The 26795-nt window shown below is 35.5% G+C and overlaps 1 long non-coding RNA gene across 1 annotated transcript in view; it reads left to right on the plus strand.

Annotated features, from left to right (window-relative positions):
• The window catches only part of LOC309632179, a 499606-nt gene that overhangs the window by 302154 nt on the left and 170657 nt on the right, over positions 1 to 26795 (plus strand). The window contains exon 6 of the long non-coding RNA XR_014246773.1: positions 13887 to 14256. This is a non-coding gene — a long non-coding RNA (uncharacterized lncRNA). The remainder of the gene's footprint in view (positions 1 to 13886; positions 14257 to 26795) is intronic.

Raw genomic sequence — 26795 nt, forward strand, 5'->3', positions numbered from 1 at the left:
CTGATGATTAGTGATGTTGAACGTCTTTTCATGTGTCTGTTGGCCTTCCATACATCTTCTTTGTAGAAATGTCTATTCAGGTCCTCTGCCTATTTTTTAATCAAATTTTTTGGTTTTTTTGACATTGAGTTGCATAATTTCTTTATATGATTTGGATATTAACCCCTTATCAGATATATCATTTGCAAATATTTTATCCCATTCAGTAAGTTGCCTTTTTGTTTTGTTGATGTTTTCCTTCTCTGTGCAGAAGCTTTCTAGTTTGATGTAGTCCCATTTGTTTATTTTTACTTTTATTACCTTCGCCTGAGGAGACAGATCCAAAAACATTGCTAAGATCAATGTCAAAGAGCATACTGCCCATGTTTTCTTCTTGGAATTTTATGGTTTCAGTTCTTACATTTAAGTCTTTAATTCATCTTGAGTTTATTTTTGTATTCAGTGTAAAAAGAAATTTTACACTGAATAGTTTCATTCTTTTGCATGTAGCTATCCAGTTTTCCCAACACAATTTACTGAAGAGAATATCCTTTCCTCAGTGTATATTCTTGCCTCCTTTGTCATAATTAATTGACCAGATAAGCATGGGTTTATTTCTGAGCTCTCTATTCCATTCCACTGATCTATGTGCCTGTTTTTGTGCCAGTACCATACTGTTTTGATTACTATAACCTTGTAGTATAGTTTGAAATCAGGGCGTGTGATACCTCCAGCTTTGTTCCTTTTTGTGTACTGTATGTAGGGCCTAGTAGTGTGGTCCCTCTGGTCGCCATAGTCAGATGCTCCAGGAGTGTCTTCTGTGTGGGCTTGTGTGCCCTCCTTTGGTGGCTGGGCTGCAATTGCTGCAGACACACTAGTTTGTGAGCCTGATGCTTGGTGCAGCTGGCTGTCAGTTCTGGCCAGAACTGTTGCAGGTAGTCTAGTATGCAGGGCTGGCCTTTGGGGCAGGAGGTGTCTTGGTATGATGCTGGTGCTGGCAAGGGCACCCCCACCAGGACTGGGAGGGCAAGAACCACTGTGGAGGGGTTCTGGTGCAGACCAAGGGTGTCCACTGGGTCTGGTGGGATGTGAGGCTGCTTTGGAGGATTGCAGGCTGGGTCAGGTCCACAAGTAAACCTGGGGCAGGGCAAGTGGTGCTAGTAATTTAGAAGGGGGAAGTCAGAAATGACTCCTGCCAGTGCTGGGCCAGCTAGGTAGAAGGTGAGCCAAAAACAGAAAACAAAACAAAAAAACTGGCACCAGCCAGCTCCTCCATTCCTAGAGAAAGTTTCAATGGATTTCTTGTCCTTAGGCACACACCCTAAAATCAGTCAATGAATCTCCTTCACATATGACCCAGTCACTTTTCAAAGTGCTGCCTCTGTACTGGGTTTTAGAGTGAGTGAGTTTTTGCCTGTGCCCTCTAAGGATGGGCTCTCAGTTTCCTACAGCCCTCCAGCTCTCCCAGACATAAGTTTTGCTCATTTTCAAAGACAGACATTATGGAGGCTCATCCTTCCCATGCAGTTTCCCTGAGCTGGGGAGCCTGATGTGGGGTTCGGAGCCCCTTGCTCCTCAGGGAGGACGTCTGAGGCTGTGATATCCCATCCACCTGTGGATTGATGCTCCAGGGGTGTAGGTTCCAGCCAGACCAAATCTTCCCTCCTCCTACCCATATCAGTGCGGCTTGTCTCTTTTCATCTTTAGTTGTAGAAAATGTTATCTGCTAGTCTTCAGGTCATTCTCAGAGATAGTTTCTCTATATGTAGTTGTAATTTTGGTGTGTCCATGGAGCCCAGGATCTTCCTGCTTTGCCATCTTGTCCCCACCTTTTATTTATTTATTTGTGATTTTTGTCTTTTTAATTTTCTGTAGTACAAATTATTTTATAACCATAAAATAAATATGAAGCTCTGAAAATTGAAGACAAATTGTTTATGGAGCAAAAGAGATATTGCCGTCAATATATAATTAGTAGGGACCATAGAGCAAACACAGGAAAAGAAATAATAATATATTGTACTAGACACTGGAGGAGAACAAGAATAAATTAAATGTGTTAAATATGCTGTGTATCATGGAAAAGAGGGAAATATATTTTAAAATGTAAATTTTTAGTGTATCATGTTGGTTAGAAACCAGTATGTAATAACTTTAATGTTTTCTTTTTTGCAATTTTCTCAATCTTTTGATAGAAAACAGTTTAAAATATTCAGACACATATACAATAATTTTCTAATAAATTTTATAAGTATTAAACAGCTTGACAAATGTGAAAATGATTTGAATAGTATGAAGTACTGTAAGTGCATTAATAGTCATTATACTTACCCTAAATCTCACTTCGATCATCTAAATATATTTTTTATGTCTCTAATGAACACATATAAATATCTTTGCATTAAACAAATTATCTGAAGACCACAAAAACTAATAGAAATAAGTGAAATAAATGTCTCATTAGAGCTCTAGGAAAACGGGACTCCTCCAGAGATAAAAGAAATTGGAAACTCCCTCACTTGCAGTCCCTACTAGCTTGAGCTAGAATTGTTAAATTTGTATCTATTTAAAATATTGTGCTTTCATGTCTTAAAAAAAAAAAGATTTTTTTAATATTCTCTGCTGTATCTGGTTTTAAAATTTATATAAAAATTGTCATTTTATCAAGAATTTATATGCTTGAATAGTACTTACTATATTACAAATGTTCTATTAGATATTGCAACTATAAAGATGACAAAAGCACATCCTGCATCTTCAAATGGTTCACAACTTTTGCATAGTATATACACCTCAACATATTTATAATTAGAAGATAAAGTAAGTAAATCGATAGTAATATTCACAGAATATTATGGGAACAAGGAGAAAGACAGCTGTAGCCTGGGATGGAAATGCCCCAGAGGTAGTTGTATGCAAGTAGCTAAATGTTGGAATTAATATCTAAGATAGATGTAGGTTTGGGAATCACAAGCAAATTGATATTATTTAAAACCATAATGCTGGTTAAGATCAAGGATGGAAGATTTTAGAGTGAGAAGAGCAGAAAAGAAGTATTATAAAGAACAACTTGTAAGTGATGCATAAAGCAAGAGGATGCAAAAAACGAGAGAAAGAAACAGTTTGGTGAGATAAGAGAAAAACACTGAGAGTGCAATGTCACATAACATAAGGTAGTATTAAGTGTTTTCAGTAGTGTCAACAGTGCTAGATCAGCAGAATTTTCAATAGCAGACTAACACAATGTTCAATTGGAATGTTATTAATAACTCGGGAAAATGTCGAAGATGGAACTAGATTCCAACTCAATTAGAGATAAGTGGGATGTTTGAAAGAGGAGACAAGCAAATGAAGACAACTCAAGTTTGCATGAAAATGGAGGAAACAGATAGGATGGCAATTACAGAATGTATAGGATCAAAGTAGTGTTGTCCTATTTTTTCATCACTCTTTACATTATTTTCCCTTTGGTTTCCTGTTTCTTCTGGAATTTTCATTAATCTATATTTGATTCTCATTTTCTTTGAACTCTTGCTACCTTAATTTTCCTGAATGTTGAATCTACTATTCCTGTATCTTTTCTACAGAAATCTCAACTTGTTCTGAACAAGGCTTTTCATTTTTATTTTCCAGCATTTAACAAGTATACTAAGTACCTAGTTAGGTACACTCATTTTGCCAGCTATACTTAAGGATTCAGAGGTAAATAATTATCAGTCTTGTAGGGAACTTTTAACACCTAACAACATCTTGAAATGTTTCTGTAGTTCAAATTATAGATATTCTGTCTTGAACATCAGTGCATGATGAATAACATATTGATTAACTTGTGAGTGTAAAATAAGGTGTCATTTGCCATGAATTGTTGATAGTATTGCATGCATTTTCCATTATTTTGTTTTACCTAGTAGCTAGTATGCCAACTTTTATTATTAGTAGCTAGTATGCCAACTTTTCTGTCAATGATTAAAATGTAGTTTAAATAATTTATCTCATAATGCAGAAAAAGTATTTTGAGTAAATGCTACTTTTGCCTTGACTATTTTTTTTTTTTTAAACTTTGGGTTTATTTATTCATTTATGGCTGTGTTGGGTCTTCGTTTCTGTGCGAGGGCTTTCTCTAGTTGTGGCAAGTGGGGGCCACTCTACATCACAGTGCACGGGCCTCTCACTATCGCGGCCTATCTTGTTGCGGAGCACAGACTCCAGACGTGCAGGCTAAGTAGTTGTGGCTCACGGGCCTAGTTGCTCCGCGGCATGTGGGATCTTCCCGGACCAGGGCTCGAACCCGTGTCCCCTGCATTGGCAGGCAGACTCTCAACCACTGCGCCACCAGGGAAGCCCCTTGACTAATTTTTGTGAAAAGTATTTGGTACATTAGTCATTGAAATCTATGGGTTATATTGGTAGTTCGTTACAGAACTTTGAAATGATACAACATGCTTGAAAAGGCACTGGAAACATGAAAGAAGAAAAAAAGAGCAGGTGATGCTTAAAATGTCATGACTTACAACAAGTCTTTAAAGTCCCAGGGTTGGTTACAAAGATCAAATTCTAAAAATGTTTAAAATCATAGTAGAGGACGTAGGAAAGACATTATTCAAATGAGACTTTATATAAAAGGGCATCAATCAAATTTAAACTCCCTATCAGGGATTAAAACTCATAAAAGATAGCATCTTTATTGTCAATAACACTTCTTCATTTAAATAGTTTCAATTCCATTTATTCATAAAATATTTTCATAGGTCAGGCAATTGTACTATACTATATTTCAAATGATCGGGTTGTTCTTTGAGAATGAATTTTCTCTTCTATTTCTTTCTGGTCTTGAGCTTTTAGAAATGAAAATGGGGCCAATGACGTTGCTTTTAGGAGGTGATAGAAGAGTGCTTAGCAGCTACTACTTGTTATTATTTTGGTTGGAAGGAGTTTTCTGTTTTTAATTTGATGTTTAATCACTGAAGAAGCATAAAAATAACTTTCTTTATCCAAAACGTAAAATTAAGCTAGATACCATTTTATACATTGCACTTTTCTCTTCCAAAAGGTTGTACTATATAAGGTACAGATCTTGTGGAATAGGTTTACCTTTTACCTGAACTTTTTTGGAATTTTAAGTTTCTATGAAAGTGACAGCCAGATTGCTCAGTTTGTTAATCATCCTCATGGTAAGCCAGCACACTCAGATTTTAATTGTAAGTTGGCTAAATTAATTCACAAAAATACACTATTAAGTAAATTTTAGAAATTAACTGGGGTCCCAAACTCATCCATACCATCACTTCATCTCCTCTTTTCATAATCTCAAACTGGAAATAGGACACACTCAAATAACTCATAGCTAAACTTTTATTTTCTTTTATTAATTTTTCTCTGTGCCTATATTGATCTTTTACTAGTTGGGTGAGACATTTTCCTGTTTCTCTTTCTTGATTTCTCAGACAGAAAATAGGTAAAGGTAAGAAGAAATACTCATTGAGAACATTTAATAAAGATGTAAAACAGTAAGGTTTTGCATCTGACCTAATATAAAACTAATTTGGTAACCATTATTTTACCAGCCACTACACTCCTCTAAAATATTGAAAAAGATAAATTCACGAATATAATATCTGGAGTCGACTATGCACAAGGAGTTAGTTCTCACTGCTGATATTTCAACTAAATTCTTTACTTATCAGTTTTAATAGAGCTCCTGTTCTTTTTTCTCCTGTGTGTGTCTGTCCATTATTAAGCAAGTTGCCAGCAAATTTGTTCTATGTATTTATAAGTAAAATTTTTAGATGATTCCTTTGGATAGCTCATGTGTAATTGCACAGCACTGTGTTCCTTTTTATAGTATATAATTTTTGAGTTCATAGAATTTCAGAAGTACAAGCATGATGGTATATAGAAGTAATTAACTTTGCTTGGTAAACTTAGGAATCTAGACTTTTTTGAGGAATTCAATCAAATATTAATAGTAGGCTTGCAGCAGTACATAATCAGAACAGATTATGGAAAGAATTATAAAATATAGGCACTTAAGAGAGCTGGTTGAGCTCTAACTAGAAATATTGACTCACATACGAAGTTAAGACTAATTTTTTTTTTTTTTTTTTTTTTGGTCACAGTTGCAGCTGCACTTCTTTTCTCCTTTCCTACTCTTCCCTTCACTATATTCCTCTCTTTTTATATTTCTCCTCTCCTCATAAATATACATTTTTTAATCATCCAAAAATAGAATTTAGTTATAAGAAGAGTAGAGAGAGAAAAAAAGAACCTAAGGACAGGACTGAGCATGAGGATTAAGCGATAATGTGATGATACAGAAAGGGCAATTCTCCAAGTTCTCAAAAATTTACAAGGTGTATGACCAAGGCAAGTTATTTAACTTTCCTCAGCCTTAGTTCTCTTATTCATAAAATTGGGAAAATATTTTCTTAGAAGTGTCACTGTGCTTTCCCTCCCTACATCCCTACCTAATGGAAACTACCTTAGCCAAATCCTCATCGGAGGAAGGAGAAATTTTTTGTGTGTCACACAAGTCTATTCCTGGCCACAGTTGTTTCAACCATGTATGGGCAAACCACTTAAAACTAGCCAATTCTAATCCAACCCATGACCTTCAGTTTGGAGCTAGAACAAAGATACTCTCACTGAAATTTGAAACAAGAAATACTAATTGGCTGACCCAGCTAGCTGGTAGTTTGGTAACTAAAATGTTCTAACAAGGAATGGCATGGAGAAGACCCACAGTAACTAAAGCATGTGCATACCTAAACTATGAGAGAATAAATAAAAAGAGATTATAGTCAGCCATCTGATAGTGGGGAAGAAAAACGGAAGACATTTGTAGTGGAGCAGTTAAAAAAAAAAGGTTTCACAAATCCCTGTTGCTAAAGTCTATGAAGTTTCCTTGGACTTAGATCTATTCTCAAGTTCTAATGACCATGAGGCCCATTCCTATTACAATTCCAGTTCTTAGAATTCCATGATATATGATATTCTCTCTTGCAGTCACTTTTCCTTCACATCCTAACCCTTTTGCAGAATAATTTCACATGAATTAAAATTATCCTACATGTTACTTTACCTAGAACAGCCCCCCTTTCTAGATCTTCATTAAGGGTTTGTGTAAGATCAACTAAGTTTGTAAATTGAGAGAAATAATTTTTAACGGTTTTAAAATATGAAACTATTTTCTGTTAAGTGATAGTTTCACATCTCTAAGTAAGGATTTATTATACTCATTGCCATTGTCTTTTCGTGGAATTCAAAGTATGACTATTAATTCACCCATCTGTTTAACCAGTATTTATTGAGCACTATTAAGTCCCAGGCTATTCCCAGAACTAGAAATATAGTAGTGAACAGACAAACAAGGTCCCTGCTGTTAAGGAACTTGCATTATAATTGAATGGAACAGACTTAGTTGGTGTCCTTGACTCGAATATCAACAAGAACTATAAAAATATGTCAGAAAAGTGAAGAAGATGATCTCATGGAATCACATTTTCAATATCCTTATAATTGTTTAGTTTCTCTTTCACCATAGGAAAAGGAAAGAGGTGTTTATTCCACTCACTTCTTAGTGAAGTAAACATTCACAAGCCTTATTAAGATTTAATGAGTTTAACAGTTTTATTCATGGTAAGGAAATATTGATATTACCCAATTTGTTATGTGGCCTATCAAATTGATTTTTTAGTAGTAGCTGTATTGACCTGGAACATGAGTTATGAGCGGTGATCTAACCAGCAATGTCACTTTGGATAAATCTAGTACTATCAATTTTGGTTTCTTTATTGTAAAATGAGGAGTTGGACTAAATGAAGATAACTTCCAGACCTAGCACTCTAAATATCTCGAAACAGATTACTTACTTTGTCGTATTTCTTATTTCTTATGTTTTTCTATTGCTGGTGGTACAGCTTCATTTATCCACCCCATCCTTCTCCAAAAGCCCCAGTGAAAATAGAGACTAATTTGTGACTCGTCATCTCTTTTGTAGGTCTTTTGTTTTTGACCCTTTACTCCCAAATGTTGCCTTTAGGATATTATTTAATTCCTCACACCATGAACATGGGCCAGCTCTACTTTATTCTCATGTCTCAGCTCCAAAAACACTAACTTGGTTCAAACCCAGTAGGCATCAACGTGACTCAAAAGGAAAGGATATTGAAAGACCACTAAAACCTTTAATTCACCTCATTGGTATCTAATTAGGTATTATAGAATTGGCATGTTTTAAGGCAATATTATACTGAGGCCTGTTACACAAGTCTGTGAATAATTCCCAAAAGTAATATGCATATGTATGGCTTTGGTCATAAGTGTTTCCAGTGCTTGAGTATTTAAGCATTATCAGGTGGATTTTATCATCAGAAAATTTTAAAAAAACTTTCAAAGTATGAATGTTAAGTAACACAAGACAACCAGAAAAAAAAAGGAGTAGAAATAAGGAAAATGTATACAAATTATGATTTAATTTCCCTACCACTTTCTGAATAGGGCGTGGGTTTTTTTTACTGGACACTGTACTATACTAGGTTTAATCCTACACTAGTCTTTGAAATCAAAATATAGGTATTCATAATATTCAAACACATAATTTATTAAAATTAAATGATGACAAAAGGTAGTTAGAAAATAAAATGTCAAAGAAGCAACAGGAAAAACTAAAGATAGTTTTTTAAGAACTGAAGTTAACAAAAAGATTTATAATATCTCTTAAGTGTATGAAGTAATATTATTAAAGAACGAATTGAGTATCTCTGCTGAGTCCTTAATCATTGAATGAAAGAAAACATAAGCTAAATCTGGCATTATTTCAAATTCGTATAGGCGTGAAGGTTGTAAAACTCTGAGTTTCCCAAATTTTAGGCTCAAGAAATATTTTTTATGAGATATAGCTCAGAAGAATTCAATTAAACTTTGACATTTCACGGTTATCCGTGGTTTTTCACTACTAAAACAAGGTATTTGCCCTACAGATCTCAGTTCATTGATGGCATTCTGGTTCCTAAGTTTAAGGGCCTCCTAACTTCCACGATTTCTTATCTACATCTCAGACTGCTTTTCCTCCTTTGAGTTTATCTTGCTCTATGTGTTGATCCTTATGTTTTTGTGACTGGCTTTTCCTGGATGATTTCAGCTATCTCCGTGGCTGAAATTACCATATCAAAACGAAATGTGCAGGTTTCTTCAGAGCTTCATATCCTCTCTTGGTGCACATTTCCACTGGATCTTTTACCATCAGTGCAAGTGTAAAGTCTAAAAGGATACTTGTGGCTCCCTCCACGCCATATCACATTCCAGAATTTATTTTCAAATTAGCATTATGCTTTCAATCTCACAAACAGAAAAACAAATGGATTCATCTTTTTTCAGTGATCCTCCCAAATCCAGACAAATTGCCTAACGTATTATTTCTTTTTTTTTTGAGTATTTATTTATTCTTTATTTTTTGGATTTTTAATTTTTAAAAAATTGAAGTATAACTGACATACAACTATTGATTCTTCCTATGTAACATTTCTGACATTTTGTAATCTCCTCCCTCACTGTCACTAACTTTCCTTGCCTTGCACCAGGATTCCTGCGTTAGATTCAAGTTACCTTCTTTATTTCCAGGTTTTTCAGCTAACTATCTCTTCAGCATTGCTATTCAGTGAGTGGTCTGGGAATTGGCAGTATTAGCATCATCTGGGGACTTGTTAGAAAGGCGAAATCTCAGGCTCTACCTGAGAACTTCTGAGTCTGAATTTGCATTGTAACAGGATCCCCAGGTGACTGGTGTGCACTTTAAAGTTTGAGAAGCTCTGTTGAGCATGACCATGTTATTTCTCTACTCATAAGGTCTTCAAAAAAATCACTGAATGATAGCATTAATTAAATTTAAAAGTATTACATTCTTCTTCTCAAAATGTAGTTCCCACTAATCACGTATACAAAGCCTATACTTGGTTTTCTCGTCATCCTTGAACTGCTGTGTACGTTCCAGTCCCTGTGTTTGGTCCATGTGGTTTACTTGTTGAGAATGGCCCCTAGTCACTTGTTTGTTCACACAGATCCAATCCATTCTGAAGGACCAATCCAAGATTCAGTTTTTAAAAACATTTTTATAGTTCTTATTATACAAATAAAATAACAAAAAATAATTTTAATATTTTTAATATTTAATATTAATACTGTATATGAAAATGTATTTTGTATTATTTATGTTTTCTTTAAATATATAGTCTATAATTCCAATTATATGGAAAGACTTTTATAAGCTCATATCCTGGCATCTAGAAGAGATCTTTGCCATTCGGACCAGATGATTTCTAAAAATAGGTCTTTCTAGATGTGCTTAAAAATAACTGAGATTTATTGTTAATTTATAGCAATATTTGTGCAACAAAACTGGACAAGATTCTACAAAATGATGGTCAAAATTTGTTTAAACAGCACTCCCTGCTGTTTTCTTTCTCCATATCAGAAAAAGAATTTAACTTAATATAAATGTCAAAACATTTAAATGGGCAAGAACCTAATTATATGATTATATATAATATTAACTTTCACCACCTATATTTAAAATAATACTTTATAATAAAATAGATGTTTGGATATATTGTAACATTTAATAGGGAAATAATATCCTTCATAAATCTACAGAGAAATAAATCTATATAAGCAACTAAGATGTTTAGTAGAAATTAAGCTTTATAACTAATGCTTCTTGTTGTTAATTGACATATATTATTAACCATAATGACTCAACAATTTGTATTAGTCACAAATAAATTATGTAATTAGTATTTGAAGCACAAGACTCCTATGAATAAAAAGTAAAATAATTTTTAATATCAAAAGGAAACAGCAAAAATTAATATACTTCTTTCTCACAAAAGAATTCTTCATTGTAATAATTCTTAACATTTTTTGTTTCAAACAGTTATCTAGTCAAATACTATAAAGTGATCTATAATTTTTCTAGTTATTTTCAAAGTAATTATATATGAAATATCTTTTTGATCCTTTTTTATATTTGATACTCTCCTATTTTAAATATTAACTCAAAGTTTTAAGGGATAATATGAACAGTCATACAAAGTAATAAACAATTGTATATCCCTTATAGTTTATCCCTTGCTTTGGATTGTTCAAGTGCTAGAATCTGCCTTTGGCTTTAATGAAGCCCAGAATTTCCTTTGTTATAAATTCTTTTTTAATCATGTTATTGCTCTAATTTGTCATGCTATTTTAATTTAGTTAAGTGCATTTCACACTAGTTTACCTGTTGTTCATAAGAGGTGACTTTGTCAAGGCATCTGGAAGAATATGACCACAGTTCTAGACTGGAAACATGGCTAGTGATGAGCCTTCAAATGATGCACCATCTAGAAACATTAGAAGGGCTGATAATGCAATCTAATGAAAGAGTAAGTTGACCTATCAGTCCTGTAACTGATCCTGGGATTTTGGTCATGACTGTGCATTAGATAAAATTATCCCAATCTTTTTTAACTTTCTTCCCTAAAGACCACTACCAGTCAAATTCTCTGGGTATGTCTTTTAGTTCCTAGGCACTGAGGGGTGATGGGGCTGATGTCAGGATGAATGTTGTATGATGCCCAATTCATGGTACCATCCTTAAAGTAACTTGCTTTCTCCTAGAGAGAGTAAGACATAAACACAAAGAACAAAACTACAAGACAATGTGATGAGTTATATTTTAGATTAAAATTCATAGTAGTTACTAAGCATTAATGGAAACAAACTACTATATATAAAGTAGATAAGCAACAAAATAAAATAATACTGTAGAGTGCAAGGAATTATACCCATTATCTTGTGATAATCTATAATGGAATATAATCTGCAAAAATGCTGAATCACTATGCAGTACACCTGAAACTAACACAATATTGTAAATCAACTACACTTCAACCAAAAAATGTCTTATTTCTTAAATTAATATTTCTTATTTCTTTATTTTTAAATTTAATTTCTTAAATTTCTTACGATCTTATTTCTACAACCAAACTAGCATGGTTTTCTTTGACAGTATTTTTCATGAGTAAGCTGAATAACCTTATAAATTATAAATATGTCATATGAATAATTTCTTTTAATGAGAGACACAAAGTACATTCAAGTTTATGTGCAAAAAAAAAAAAAAAAATCATGTGTTGATTCAATCAGCCAATGCATCAAATACTATCTTTAAAGGATTTTGAAATAACTTAAAACTGTGAAAATGAACACTGCTGAACCAGAAAGTTAGTATGATGTAGCTGGCATGAATTAGGGTACAATGTCAAGAACTAGTGTTAAACTATGTCCAGTAAAATGAGACCCCGATAACAAGAAATATTGGAGAGAAAATTATAAATAGGCCCTTAACTTATTTAAGATTCACTACAAAGTGCATTCCAGTAGGAACCACTGCTTTCCCCACCCCCTGCCTCTTTTCAATCCATTTCTAACTCTACATCAGTTCCTTTCTGTGAGAATTCTAAGGAAGGGAATCATCCAAATTTCTGGTAAGACATACAAGAGAGTGAAGAAGAAAAAGTGTCAAGGAGGAGGGGTAATTAAAGCAAGGCCTTGAAATTGGGTAAAATTTCACAGAGACAGAGGAGCATTACAGACCTAAGAGTAAGCAAAGAAATAGTTTGAAGGAAGCTTGAAGTGCATGCAGAGTCTGGTATAGAGTCCAATTCCATGCCCATAGCCACCAGCTCAGTTCAGGTTGCCATCCTGGCTATCATCCCAGCTATCACCATATCTGATTATGACCCCAAGTCTCCTGCATAAAATATGTTCAACATAGTGTCACCAAAATAATCTTCCCATCTGATTATGTAACTCACTTTCCTACAAGAAGGCAGGAACCTTCCACTATTCCTCTCTGTATAGAGATTGCTGTGTATAGGCTTTAAACACCCTGATAAAATGTACACTCATTTAGAGAAAAGAACTATATGAATGAATGAATGGATAGATAGGCAAAACCTATTCAAAATATGTTGGTGATGGAAAGGTTTTGCCCACATAAAACTTCTTTATCAAAACAGAGTATGACTGTTGGATAGATGGGAGATTTTGTCAATGATGCAAATTTTTTAAAAGTATACTTTTTATCTAGACATATAAAACAATCAAATAATGTTTTAATTTTGATATCTGAATACTCAGTAATATTTAAAAGTTCTATAAATTAAATTTTGTCTTCCTTTTTTGATTTAGATAGGAGGTGGTTCGGGGGAAAGATAAAGGAAAGAGACCAAAATAGGGCAAAATAAGAGAGATAAGAAGGAGGTAGAGAAGAAAAGGAAAGGTGCCCACGGAAAAGAAATATACAGGACTAATGTGTTAAGAGAGAAAGACACCACATGGAGACAGATATGGAAATGGAGATAATGAAACAGGAGGGAGGAAAGAAGACACAGAATTCTATAGAGAAGGAAAGGAGATAAGACATGAAGATCTATATAGAATGAAATAAACCAAGAAGATATTATGGGATAAGATTTAGTCAAGGTGAACTTTTATTTTCACATACTGCCCATCCTTAGATCTTGCTGCTTTGACAGTCTAATTAACTGGGTAAGAAAAATGGAATTTAACACACAGTAAGGAGAATTTTGAAAAATAAATATGATGAGACTGACAAGAAAAATGGAATGTGACTATTAAAATTATGAAAACATTTTTTCTTACCAGCAGTTTGAGAACAAAGAGCAATAATAATTTCTATCATCCTTGCATGTAAAGTATTGGAAAGGTCTTTATCTGCTCAGAGCATGTGTATGTGTCATTCTGTCTTACAGACTTCTACCCTAACTCTTCCTCTGGGAACAGATACTACACTGCCTATCCAACGCTTGGATTCCCTGTTCACTAGACTTGTCTTTTCCTTTCTTTTACAGTTTCCTTTTTCCTGATATCAACCCACTCTCGGGGATGCCTTCTCCTGAGGTATTATGCAGCTCTCATTTTGAGGAGAAAATGAAGAAGAGGCAATATATAAGAAAGTAATGGCTGAGAATTTACCAGAAATGATGAAAACATATAAATCCACAAATATAGGAAGTAAGATATATCACAGCAAAGCTATCTTTATAAAAAGAAGAATGAATGAAGACATTTTTCCAGCAAGAAAATTTTTGCAACATCATTAGAAAGAACTTTGCTAAAGTAACTTCTAAATAGGTACTTCAAGAGAAAAGAAAATGATTACTGAAGGAAAATGAGGGGTGCAAGACAGAATGGTGATCAAAGAGAATACCAAATATGAAGGTAAGACTAAACAGTGATTTATACTAAGAATTATACTACCTAATGTATAAAATTAAAAGAAGTCAAAACTAAATATTGGATAATTAAGTGCGCAGACAAGCATGATTTCTGTTTCATAGAAAGTCAAGAAATTATGGTTGAGTTAACTGCAATAAGTAAAATTAATAAAATAACAACAACAACACACACACAAAATAAATGCAAGCTTCTGGAGACAAAAACTCATAACCACTACCGTATAATATTCTCTCTGGCATCAAATATCTCATTAATAACTCTGGATGGCAGAAAACTATAGAACAATGGTTCCAGAAGTATTAGGGAAAATGACTATGAATGTAGGATGCTGTCTCTAGGCAATTCATAAATCAAGTGTGAAGGCAGAATACTGACATTTTTTTAATTCAAGGACTCATAAAATTGACTCTTCACCCAGTTGTTTTTAGACATTGCTTGGGGACGAGCTACTATAAAACAAGGTGAAAATTAAGAAGGGAAAAAACCAAAGGTGTGGAATCAGGAAATTAGACACCAACCCAGGACTGCAGAGACAGGAAGTCATAGGACCACATCTCTGAGGTAGGACCAGAAAGGTACTACCCCAGATTGGCGCAGAGGGAAAAAGAGTTCCAGAAGTGTTATTACTGGAGAAAAACAGGTCTAAAGGGACTAAATAAGTGTTTCTCAACCTTCTTCATGTCATATTTTATGTAAGAAATATTTATATTTATACAACCTGGTAAGGTAACTTGGTGACACTGATCAGAGAGATGAGGGGATCTCTGTACACCTGTAACCTATTTTTCTCACTTGCTGTGCATTGGAAATTGTTTGGGAAGCTTTTCAATAGGTTTAGAAGATGAATAGACTTGAGGTTACATAGAAGGTACATTATCTTATCAAAAAAAGGTTGGGGAGAAATGAGAAACACCAGGAAAAGCTAATCCCAATACAAGAATTTTGTGGTCCAAATATGAAGCATACTAAAATGTGGGCATAATTTTAAACAACTGATAAACTGACAAAAAAAATAATCAACATGGTCTTAATGTTGACTATATTATACATTGAGTGATCCAGAAATCATGATATTGAAACACTAGAAAAGAAAACATTATTTTAAAATACAACTCAGATTGCAGTTAATAACTTTACAAAGTCATAATAATACAAATGAAGTTCATTAGTTTTCCACTTTTAGATCATAGAACAGAATATAAATTGTATTATTTTTGAGCATAAACTAATGTGCTGAAGACAGAGGTAGTAGGTATAATGAGAAGAAAAAGTAAAAAGATTAGGAGTAAGGTATCCCCATCTAATCTAGATGGGAACTTGATGATAATTGACAAAGTATGAAATAAATATGTAAGTACATTATATAAAGTTGTACAGCTAAGCAATAAAATGAATAATTATCAAATTATCAAAATATTGGGAGAAGGGGATGGTAAGAGGTAGAGGATAACTTAAGTGATCAAAATCCTCAGTTTCCATGGTGGTGAGTTAATAAAGTAACATTTACATTCCATATAAGAAATTGGAGAATATATATAAAGATAATCTGAAATGAGAAATAATTAAAAGATTATATTTCTTTACATTGGAATAGGGACGAAGTGGTGACAAGGGTGCAAGAATTACTATTTTTCCTTGTTTCTTTACGTGAACATGTGACATGTTATTCTGAATGAAGTACTTAATGTTAATCTTAAAAATATTCTCAGAAAAATTACATTTAAGCCTTCTCTGTCATGTGATATACAGAAACATTCAAAGATTGCTAAAGCTGAGAACAGTGCAAAATTTGTTGTATGTTTTAGTATGCTCCTATTATTCTTGAAGAGAAATGCCAATCAGTGTAAATAATCAATGCAAAGTTCAGAACTTTCCAAACATATCTTTTTTAAAAATTTTATTTACCTATTAATTTTTTGGCATACAAAGAATTATTTTTTTAATGTCTTTATTAGAGTATAATTGCTTTACAATGGAGTGTTAGTTTCTACTTTATAACAAAGTGAATCAGGTATACATATACATATATCCCCATATCCCCTCCCTCTGTGTCTCCCTCCCACCCTCCCTATCCCACCCCTCTAGGTGGACACAAAGCACCGAACTGATCTCCCTGTGCTATGTGGCTGCTTCCCACTAGCAATCTATTTTACATTTGGTAGTGTATATATGTCCATGCCACTCTCTCACTTCGTCCCAGCTTACCCTTCCCCCTCCCCGTGTCCTCAAGTCCATTCTCTACGTCTGCGTCTTTATTCATGTCCTGCCCCTACGTTCTTCAGAACCACTTTTTTTTTTTTTTTAGATTCCAAATTTATGTGTTAGCATACGGTATTTGTTTTTCTCTTTTTCACTTACTTCACTCTGTATGACAGTCTCTAGGTCCATCCACCTCACTACAAATAACTCAATTTCGTTTCTTTTTATGGCTGAGTAATACTCCATTGTATATATGTGCCACATCTTCTTTATCCATTCACCTGTCAATGGATGCTTAGGTTGCTTCCATGTCCTGGCTATTGTAAATAGAGCTACAATGAACATTGTGGTACATGACTATTTTTGAATTATGGTTTTCTCAGGGTATATGCAAAGTTGTGGGATTGCTGGGTCGTATGGTAGTTCTATTTTTAGTTCTGTAACGAAGCTGCATACTGTCCTCCATAGTGGCTGTATCAATTTATATTCCCAAAAACAATGCAAGAGGGTTCCCTTTCTCCAAACCCTCTCCAGCATTTATTATTTGTAGATTTTTTGATGATGGCCATTCTGACTGATGTGAGGTGATACCTCATTGTAGTTTTCATTTGCATTTCTCTAATGATTAGTGATGTTGAGCATCCTTTCATGTGTTTGTTGGCAATCTATCTTCTTTGGAGAAATGTCTATTTAGGTCTTCTGCCCACTTTTGGATTGGGTTGTTTGTTTTTTTGATTTTGAGATGCATAAGCTGCTTGTATATTGTGGAGATTAATCCTTTGTCAGTTGCTTCATTGGCAAATATTTTCTCCCATTCTGAGGGTTGTCTTTTGGTCTTGTTTATGGTTTCCTTTGCTGTGCAAAAGCTTTTTAGTTTCACTAGGTCCCATTTGTTTATTTTTGTTTTTATTGCCATTTCTCTAGGAGGTGGGTCAAAAAGGATCTTGGTGTGATTTATGTCATAGAGTGTTCTGCCTATGTTTTCCTCTAAGAGTTTTATAGTGTCTGGCCTTACATTTAGGTCTTTAATCCATTTTGAGTTTATTTTTGTGTATGGTGTAAAGAAGTGGTCTAATTTCAATCTTTTCCATGTAGCTGTCCAGTTTTCCCAGCACCACTTATTGAAGAGGCTGTCTTTTCTCCATTGTATATTCTTGCCTCCTTTATCAAAGATAAGTTGACCATATGTGCATGGGTTTATCTCTGGGCTTTCTATCCTGTTCCATTGATCTATATTTCTGTTTTTGTGCCAGTGCCATACTGTCTTGATTACTGTAGCTTTGTAGTATAGTCTGAAGTCAGGGAGCCTGATTCCTCCAGCTCCATTTTTATTTCTCAAGATTGCTTTGGCTATATAGGGTCTTTTGTGTTTCCATACAAATTGTGAAATTTTTTGCTCTAGTTCTGTGAAAAATGCCATTGATAGTTTGGTACGGATTGCACTGACTCTGTAGATTGCTTTGGGTAGTATAGTCATTTTCACACTGTTGATTCTTCCAATCCAAGAACATGGTATATCTCTCCATCTGTTTGATTAATCTTTAATTTCTTTCACCAGTGTCTTACAGTTTTCTGCATACAGGTCTTTTATCTCCTTAGGTAGGTTTATTCCTAGGTATTTTATTCTTTTTGGTGCAATGGTAAATGGGAGTATTTGTTAAATTTCTCTTTCAGATTTTTCATCATTAGTATATAGGAATGCAAGAGATTTCTGTGCATTAATTTTGTATCCTGCTACTTTACCTAATTCATTGATTAGCTCTAGTAGTTTTCTGGTAGCATCATTAGGATTCTCTATGTATTGTATCATGTCATCTGCAAACAGTGACAGTTTTACTTCTCCTTTTCCAATTTGGATTCCTTTTATTTCTATTTCCTCTCTGATTGCTGTGGCTAAAACTTCCAAAACTATGTTGAATAATAGTGGTGAGAGTGGGCAACCTTGTCTTGTTCCTGATCTTAGTGGAAATGGTTTCAGTTTTTCACCAATGAGAATGATATTGCTGTGGGTTTGTCATATATGCCCTTTATTATGCTGAGGTAAGTTCCCTCTATATATGTGGCCATATATGGCCAGTTTCTGGAGGGTTTTTATCATAAATGGGTGTTGAATTTTGTCAAAAGCTTTTTCTGCATCTATTGAGACGATCATATGGTTTTTTCCCTTCAATTTGTTAATATGGTTTATCACATTGATTGATTTGCATATATTCATGAATCCTTGCATTCCTGAGATAAACCCCACTTGATCATGGTGTATGATCCTTTTAATGTGCTGTTGGATTCTGTTGGCTAGTATTTTGTTGAGGATTTTTGCATCTATGTTCATCCGTGGTTTTGGCCTGTAGTTTTCTTTCTTTGTGACATCTTTGTCTGGTTTTGGTATCAGGGTGATGGTGGCCTCGGGGAATGAGTTTGGGAGTGTTCTTCCCTCTGCTATATTTTGGAAGAGTTTGAGAAGGATAGGTGTTAGCTCTTCTCTAAATGTTTGATAGAATTCACCTATGAAGCCATCTGGTCCTGGGCTTTTGTTTGTTGGAAGATTTTTAATCAGAGTCTCAATTTCAGTGCTTGTGATTGGTCTGTTTATATTTTCTATTTCTTCCTGGTTCAGTCTCAGAGGTTGTGCTTTTCTAAGAATTTGTCCATTTCTTCCAGGTTGTCCATTTTATTGGCATATAGTTGGTTGTAGCAATTTCTCATGATCCTTTGTATTTCTGCAGTGTCAGTTGTTATTTCTCCTTTTTCATTTCTAATTCTAAGGATTTGAGTCCTCTCCCTTCTTTTCTTGATGAGTCTGGCTAATGGTTTATCAATTTTGTTGATTTTCTCAAAGAACCAGCTTTAGTTTTATTGATCTTTCCTATCGTTTTCTTCATTTCTTTTTCATTTACTTCTGATCTGATCTTTATGATTTCTTTCCTTCTGCTAACTTTGGGGTTTTTTTTTGTTCTTCTTTCTTTAATTGCTTTAGGTGTAAGGTTAGGTTGTTTATTTGAGATGTTTCTTGTTTCTTGAGGTAGCATTTTATTGTTACAAACTTCCCCCTTAGAACTGCTTTTGCTGAATCCCATAGGTTTTGCGTTGTAGTGTTTTCATTGTCATTTGTTTCTAGGTATTTTTTGACTTCCTCTTTGATTTCTTCAGTGATCTCTTGGTTATTTAGTACCATCCTGTTTAGCCTCCATGTGTTTGTATTTTTACAGGTTGTTTTTTCCTGTAATTGATATCTAGTCTCATAGCATTGTGGTCAGAAAAATACTTGATATGATTTCAATTTTCTGAATTTACCAAGGCTTGATTTGTGACCCAAGATATGATCTATCCTGGAGAATGTTCCATGAGCACTTGAGAAGAAAGTGTATTCTGTTGGTTTTGGACGGAATGTCCTATAAATATCAATTAAGTCCATCTTGTTTAATGTATCATTTAAAGCTTGTGTTTCCTTATTTATTTTCATTTTGGATGATCTGTCCATTGGTGAAAGTGGGGTGTTAAAGTCCCCTACTCTTACTGTGTTACTGTCAAGTTCCCCATTTATGGGTGTTAGCATTTGCCTTATGTTCTGAGGTGCTCCTATGTTGGGTGCATAAATATTTACAATTGTTATATCTTCTTGGATTGATCCCTTGATCATTATGTAGTGTCCTTCTTTGTCTGTTTTAATAGTCTTTATTTTAAAGTCTAGTTTGTCTGGTATGAGAATTGCTACTGCAGCTTTCTTTTGATTTCCATTTGCATGGAATATCTTTTTCCATACCCTCACTTTCAGTCTGTATGTGTCCCTAGGTCTGAAGTGGGTCTTTTGTAGACAGCATATATATGGGTGTTGTTTTTGTATCCATTCAGCTGGTCTGTGTCTTTTGGTTGGAGCATTTAATCCATTTACATTTAAGATAGTTGTCAATATGTATGTTCCTATTACCATTTTCTTAAATGTTTTGGGTTTGTTATTGTAGGTCTTTTCCTTCTCTTGTGTTCCCTGCCTAGAGAATTCCTTTAGCATTTGTTGTAAAGCTGGTTTGGTGGTGCTGAATTTTCTTAGCTTTTGCTTGTCTGTAAAGGTTTTAATTTCTCCGTCGAATCTGAATGAGGTCCTTGCTGGGTAGAGTAATCTTGGTTGTACTTTTTTCCCTTTCATCACTTTAAAATAAATATGTCCTGCCACTCCCTTCTGACTTGCAGAGTTTTTGCTGAAAGATCGGCTGTTAAACTTATGGGGATTCCCTTGTATGTTGTTTGTTGCTTTTCCCTTACTGCCTTTAATATTTTTTCTTTGTATTTAATTTTTGATAGTTTGATTAATATGTGTCTTTGCATGTTTCTCCTTGGATTTATCCTGTATGGGACTCTCTGTGCTTCCTGGACTTGATGGACTATTTCATTTCCCATATTAGGGAAGTTTTCAACTCTGATCTCTTCAAATAATTTCTCAGTCCCTTTTTTTTCTGTTCTCCTTTGGAACCCCTATAATTCGAATGTTGGTGCATTTAATGTTGTCCCAGAGGTCTGTGAGACTGTCCTCAGTTCTTTTCATTCTTTTTTCTTTATTCTGCTCTGTGGTAGTTATTTCCACTATTTTATCTTCCAGGTCACTTATCCATTCTTCTGCCTCAGTTATTCTGTTATTGATTCCTTCTAGAGAATTTTTAATTTCATTTATTGTGTTGTTCATCCTTGTTTGTTTGCTGTTTAGTTCTTCTAGGTCCTTGTTAAAGGTTTCTTGTATTTTCTCCATTCTATTTCCAAGATTTTGAATCATCTTTACTATCATTACTCTGAGTTATTTTTCAGGTACACTGCCTATTTCCTCTTCATTTGTTTGGTCTGTTGGGTTTTTACCTTGCTCCTTCATCTGTTGTGTATTTCTCTGTCTTCTCATTTTGCTTAACTTACTGTGTTTGGGGTCTCCTTTCTGCAGGCTGCAGGTTCGTAGTTCCCGTTATTCTTTGTGTCTGCCCCCAGGTGGGTAAGGTTGGTTCAGTGGGTTGTGTAGGCTTCCTGGTGGATTGGACTAGTTCCTGTGTTCTGGTGGATGAGGTTGGATCTTGTCTTTCTGGTGGGCAGGACCGTGTCCAGTTTTGTGTTTTGGGGTGTCTGTGAACTTATTATAATTTTAGACTGCCTCTCTGCTAATGGGTGGGGTTGTGTTCCTGTCTTGCTAGTTGTTTGGCATAGGGTGTCCAGCACTGTAGCTTACTGGTCGTTGAGTGGACCTGGGTGTTAGCGTTGAGATGGAGATCTCTGGGAGAGCTTTCACCATCTGATATTACGTAGAGTTGGGAGGTCTCTGGTGGTCCGATGTCCTGAACTCGGCTCTCCCACCTCAGCGGCTCAGACCTAACACCAGGCCGGAGCACCAAGACTCTGTCAGCCACGCGACTTAGAAGAAATGGGAGAAAAAAAAGAAAGAAAGAAAAAAATAAAATAAAATAAAGTTATTAAATATAAAATAAAAATTATTATTAAAAATAAATAAGCAGGGCTTCCCTGGTGGCGCAGTGGTTGAGAATCTGCCTGCCAATGCGGGGGACACGGGTTCGAGCCCTGGTCTGGGAGGATCCCATGTGCCGCAGAGCGGCTGGGCCCGTGAGCCACAGCTACTGAGCCTGCGTGTCTGGAGTCTGTGCTCCGCAACAAGAGAGGCCGCGATAGTGAGAGGCCCGCGCACCGTGATGAAGAGTGGCCCCCACTTGCCACAACTAGAGAAAGCCCTTGCACAGAAACGAAGACCCAACACAGCCATAAATAAATAAATAAAAACAAATACTTTAAATAAATAAATAAATAAATAAATAAATTAGCAGTACAAAGAAAGAAATAAGAGAGCAACCAAAGCAAATCCACCAATGATAATAAGTTCTAAAAGCTATTCTAAAAAGAAAAAAAAAAAATAGACAGGACCCTAGGACAAATGGTAAAAGCAGAGCTATACAGACAAAATCATACAAAGAAGTGTACACACGCACACTCACAAAAAGAGAAAAAGGAAAAAGAAAAAATATATATATATATAAAAAGGAAGAGAGCAACCAAATCAATAAACAAATCAACCAATGATAATAAGCTCTAATTACTAAACTAAGATAAACATAAAAGGAGAATCAAATTAGATGCAGGAAGCAAACCCCAAGTCTACAGTTGCTCCCAAAGCCCACCACCTCAATTTTGGGATGATTCATTGTCTATTAAGGTATTGCAGAGATGCAGGGTACATCAGGTTGATTGTGGAGATTTAATACACTGCTTCTGAGGCAGCTGGGAGAAAGTTCCCTTTCTTTTCCTTGTTCACACATCTCCTGGGGTTTCAGCTTTGGATTTGGCCCTGCCTCTGCATGTAGGTCGCCTGAGGGCATCTGTTCCCCCGCCCCAACAGGACAGGGGTGTTATAGTAGCAGCTGATTAGGGGGCTCTGGCTCACTCAGACCAAGGGGAGGGAGGGATATGCAATGTGGGACGAGCCTGTGGCGGCTGAGGCTGGGGTGACGTTGCATCAGCCTGAGGTGCGCCGTGTGTTTTCCCGAGGAAGTTGTCCCTGGATCACGGGACCCTGCAGGGGCGGGCTGCACAGGCTCCCAGGAGGGGAGGCGTGGATAGTGACCTGTGCTTGCATACAGGCTTCTTGGTGGCTGCAGTAGCAGCCTTAGCATTTCATGCCCATCTCTGGTGTCCACGCTGATAGCTGTGGCTTGTGCCTGTCTCTGGAGATTGTTTAGGCAGTGCTCTGAATCCTCTCTCCTTGCACACCCCGAAACAATGATCTCTTGCCTCCTAGGCAGTTCCAGGTTTATTTCCTGGACTCCCTCCCACCTAGCTGTGACGCACTAGCCCCCTTCAGGCTATGTTCGTGCAGCCAACCCCAGTCCTCTCCCTGGGATATGACCTCCGAAGCCTGAGCCTTAGCTCCCAGCCCCCACCCACCCCAGCTGGTGAGCAGACAAGCCTGTCAGGCTGGTGAGTGCTGGTCGGCACCGATCCTCTGTGTGGGAATCTCTCAGCTTTGCCCTCTGCACCCCTGTTGCTGCGCTCTCCTCTGTGGCTCCAAACTTCCCCCCGGCCCACTCCCCATCTCCACCAGTAAAAGGTCTTCCTAGTGTGTGGAAACTTTTCCTCCTTCCCAGCTCCCTCCAAGTGGTGCAGGTCCCATCCTTATTCTTTAGCCTCTGTTTTTTCTTTTTTCTTTTGCCCTACCCAGGTACATGGGGAGTTTCTTGTCTTTTGGGAAGTCTGAGGTCTTCTGCCAGTGTTCAGTAGGTGTTCTGTAGGAGTTGTTCCACATGTAGATGTATTTCAGATATAATTGTGGGGAGGAAGGTGATCTCCACGTCTTACTCCTCTGCCATGTTGAAGGTCCCTCCTCCAAACATATCTTAATGTATATTATTGTGTATTGGTTTCACTCTCATTTAAGCACTTGCCTTTAAGAAGGGAATGAGCAGGGAATACTCTGTCCAACTTTTTTTTTTTTTAGAATATGAGTAATTTTAGTATTTTATTATTTTTCAATATGTTTTCTTTTATTTAAAAAAATTTTTTTTGGAGTATAATTGATTTACAATGTGTTAGTTTCAGGTGTACAGCAAAGTGAATCTGTTATACATATACATATATCGACTCGTTTTTAGATTCTTTTCCCATATAGGCCATTACAGAGTAATGAGTAGAGTTCCCTGTGCTATCAGTAGGCCCCTATTTATTTTATATATAGTAGTGTGTATGTCTCAATCCCAATCTTCCAATTTATCCCTCCTCCCCTTTTCCCCCCAGTAACCATAAGTTTATTTTCTACATCTGTAACTCTATTTCTGTTTTATAGATAAGTTCATCTGTGGCCTTTTTCAGATTCCACATTTAAGTGATATCATATGATATTTGTCTTTCTCTGTCTGACTTACTTCACCCAATATGATAATCTCTAGGTCCATCCATGTTCCTGCAAATGGCATTATTTTGTTCATTTTTATGGCTGAGTAATATTCCATTGTATACATGTACCACATCTTTATCCATTCCTCTTTAAATGGACATTTAGGTTGCTTCCATGTCCTGACTATTGTAAACAGTGCTGCAATGAACATTGGGGTGCATGTATCTTTTTGAATTACAGCTTGCTTTTGCACAGCAAAGGAGACCATAAACAAAATGAAATGACAACCCTCAGAATGGGAGAAAATATCTGCAAACGAAGCAACAGACAAGGGATTAATCTCCAAAATATACAAACAGCTCATGAAGCTCAATATCAAAAAAACAAAACAAACAACCCAATCAAAAAAGAGGCGGAAAATCTAAATAGACATTTCTCCAAAGAAGAGATACAGATGGCTAAAAAGCACATGAAAAGATGCTCAACATCACCAATTATTAGAGAAATGCAAATCAAAACTACAATGAGGTGTCACCTCTCACTGGTCAGAATGGCCATCATCAAAAAGTCTACAAACAATAAATGTTGGAGAGGGTGTGGAGAAAAGGGAACCCTCCTACACTGTTTGTAGGAATGAAAACTGGTACAGCCACTATGGAGAACACAGTATGGAGGTTCCTTAAAAAACTGAAAATAGAGCTACCATATTATCCAGCAATCCCACTCCTGGGCATATATCTGGAGAAAACCATAACACTCTGTCCAACTTTTATATGTTTTGCCAGCTTTAATATTCTTCATAAAACAGTTTCTCTTATTTATTTGAAATTATTATACAAAATTCATGTGTGAGTCTCCAAAGAGGAAAACAAGAAAATCTAAATTTTCTTCATTATAAATTGTGGTGTATAGAAAACCAGAAGATTGAGATTATGATCATTGTTCTGCCAAATATATTTTGTGTACTTGCTCCTTAACTTCCCTGATATGTTTTTGTCTTGTATATATAAATGTGAAATGTGAGAAGTTAGTTAAAACACACATAAATCTCTATGATCCACTCATTTTTAACTCTGAAATTTTATAACTTTAGAAAGCATTTTTTAAAGACTATCCTTTTTTCTGTTTAACTTTCAAATGGTATTTTAAAAGTTGCAAGATAAGAAGAACTGGTTTCATATCATCCCCTCAGGTGGATTTTCAATATAATTCCTCACAGAGTTTTCGTGTCTCTGAGATACCAATAAGATTTTTCTGTGGCAATACACAATTTTGCGATGTTTCTCTTTTCTTTTTTTTCTTTCATAAAATAATAACAGATATTGTTTTTTAAAAAAATATATTTTAAAATCTTTATTCACCATTTCATCATTAATAACTCACTGAGACTCAACACCAGAATATATTCAGTGCACTAAATTAGCATGCTCACTTTTACTGGGTCTCCAAACATTTTCTTGTTATAGAATACAAGGTTTATTATGAGGAAGGGGTTCCAACTGATAGTTTGTTATTCAGAAGAAGGTAAAGGAAAGCCTGTTTTTACTGGCACTTTTACCCAAACACTAGAATAAAGTAGCGATGTGTGAGTTTAAATGTTGAAAACTAAGTTATTGGTAAAGAAATATGTTTAAGACAATATTTTCACTTTGAAATAATTCTATTTTTTCCCCAGGAATCCAGCTGGAGAGTAAAACAATACTCTTTTACTTTGTTACCAAATTACAGAATTGATTTATGTCCTGTGGGCAAAGGTAAACACACAGTATTCATAGCTCAACATCTTCTTATTCAAGGATGTCCATCAAGCACCCTAATGATGTTGTGTTTATCTTGATGGTTTATTGTTTTTCTTCAACACATCTGAAATATTTTACCAATCAGCTGATCCTGGCAGTTTCTAAGCATATTCTCAGTCTCTGAGAGGTATACTGAGAGCTGGCTGAAAAGGCAGTGTCCTGGCCTGAGGCCAGGTGCTTCTCTCTGGCATAGGCCCTGCGTGTCTCGTTAGACTAGTGAACATTGAGTGGAGCAAACCCAACGGCAAATTTGACTGCAAAAGTCGTTCAGGGGCATGCTATTCTAGGACACTTTCTGTTTTTTTTTTTTTCAAAGAAATGGTTTGAAGGAAAAATACATGATATGTGCACCAAAACACACACAACCTAGGCTGCGGTGCAAAGGATATGTATGAAAATATAAACCTTCAAACTGAGGGTTAATAAAAGTAAATAATGAATGAATAATGGAGAAAATCATTTTGATTAATAAATAGATGGAAAAGTGAGGAAACATTGCCTGAGATTTATGAACTGAGTAAGCTTGAAATGTGAGACATTTAATTAAAATAAATTGTGTTTTTCTCACAATATCTAAGTCCCTTCTTTTTTTAGCTGTTAGTGCTCTGATAAGTTTTGATGATCAAAATCCTCTGTAAAAGCAAAAGCCATTTCTA

The sequence above is a fragment of the Balaenoptera borealis genome (genome assembly GCF_965194805.1).
Source record: "Balaenoptera borealis genome assembly, chromosome: 7".
NCBI lineage: Eukaryota > Metazoa > Chordata > Mammalia > Artiodactyla > Balaenopteridae > Balaenoptera > Balaenoptera borealis.